The sequence below is a fragment of the Nanorana parkeri genome, unplaced genomic scaffold (assembly GCF_000935625.1).
Source record: "Nanorana parkeri isolate BGI_ZX_2015 unplaced genomic scaffold, ASM93562v1 scaffold2414, whole genome shotgun sequence".
Taxonomy (NCBI): Eukaryota; Metazoa; Chordata; class Amphibia; order Anura; family Dicroglossidae; genus Nanorana; species Nanorana parkeri.
This window is the reverse complement of record NW_017308682.1, coordinates 8,646-10,551: the sequence shown is the minus strand read 5'-3', so window position 1 is coordinate 10,551 and position 1,906 is coordinate 8,646.

The window sequence follows — 1,906 nt, the reverse complement described above, 5'->3', positions numbered from 1 at the left end:
GGAGTCTCGGGAGGGTTGTGCGGAGTCTCGGGAGGGTTGTGCGGAGTCTCGGGAGGGCTGTGCGGAGTCTCAGGAGGGCTGGGGGTTCACAGCCTGTGGGGGTCTCAGGTGGGCTGTGCGGAGTCTCAGGTGGGCTGTGGGGGTCTCAGGTGGCCTGGTGGGGTCTCAGGTTGGGCTCTGCGGATTATTATTAATATTTTCGTTTTATATTTTCTTACTTTTTATCACTTTATTTTTCATTTTAATTTCTTTTATTTTTACTTTTTTCTCGTAACTTTATTGCTATCATACAGGGGTTAACAAGCTCCTGTGTGATAGCATTCGGAAGGTGACAGGTTCTCTTTATGAGCCTGCCCTCCAGTACAAAAGTGTGTATCTCTCTGCACTCCTTACCGAATCTCTAAAGAGATATATAAATGGGTGCTAGTAGTGACCACGGAGGTGCCGTGAAATATGCAAAGAAGATGTCACCAGCACACCAGATTTTCAGATGAAACAACAATCCATTTTAATGACAACCATTCAGATAGCAAGTACTTTCGGGGCCTTCTGAGCCTGATGACGGGGACCCTGCGAGGCCCCGAAAGTACTTGCCATCTGAAGGACAATGGTTGTCATTAAAATAGATTGTTGTTTCATCTGAAAAAATGGTGTTCTGGTGACATCTTCTCTCTACTTTGGCCTCCAGTACAGACTCTGCACTCTGAATGCAATGGACTCGGGACTTAGGAACGCACTAGACTCAGGACTCAGGTCCGGTGCAGACCTACGCGATCCGGGATCACACAGTACTGCACAATGCTTTCAGTGGGGTGGCAATTGCAGAAAAAAGGTACATGTACCTTTTTTTTGCGATACACGACGCACAGCTCTTTTGGCCGTGATTTTGTTCGGAAGCACGGGCGGAATTGCGGCGGGAAACCGCGCAATCTGCTTGGCGCAACTGGGGTGCCATTAGTAGATAATGGCACCCACAGCGCGATCGGTGCACACCTAGCCGACTTCTGACCGTGCTGCAATGAGGGTATTGGTGGAGATTAGAGGTGTTTCCTCTTATTGTTTTACTAGTTAACTTGTTCAATTTTAATCAAGCATTGGATAAAATGTATACTTTTTATACAAAAACAGATAGGTTGGGGTGAACTAGATGTCATGCCCAATCGGACCTAGTCTGTTAGGTTTAACACAGTGGCTTGGATAGGGTCCATCTGATCTTAGGTTGCTATTGAGACTGCGTCGATTGATGTGTCTCAACCAGTGTAACAATTTGGTTAACAATTGGTAAAGTAAACATAATACATGGCAGTACAAATCATATTCTACAGAATAGAAATTCTTAGCTTGACCCAGGGAGTTGTGGTAGGTGATAACGCGTTTCGCGTCTATGACGCTTCTTCAGAATAAGAGGTGGTCTAAATTAAAGTTCAGAAAAAAATCATGTGAAACCTCGAATAGAGATCTAGTGAAACACATACGATAATAGTAAGTGATCAAAAATGCTTCTGCATTGTATCTAGTAGTACATTCAAAAGTCCAAGGTCTACCATTAACAAATCACAGAGGTATCAATAGTCACAGAACAAAAACAAAAATGAGGCCACCAGGTGCCTCCATAGGGCGATATTCAACAAAATTTTGGGAATTTATACATGTTCGCCCAGACAGTGGAATGAGTATGGCCAACGGCGTCTAAAACTGAGGAGATCAATATATTGAATGGAAATACTGTGTCACAAAATATTAAAAGAATGTATAGGTTGCCAGGTCACCAAAGCAGGAAAAAGTAAGCACCAGTGGGTAGCCATGAGAGGTAAACAAAAAGTCTAGTTAGTTTCAGACCAGTCCCACGGACCGTGAGATCCAGGGCCGGCTGGTCCATGGGGGGGGGGGATACAAGGTATCCCCC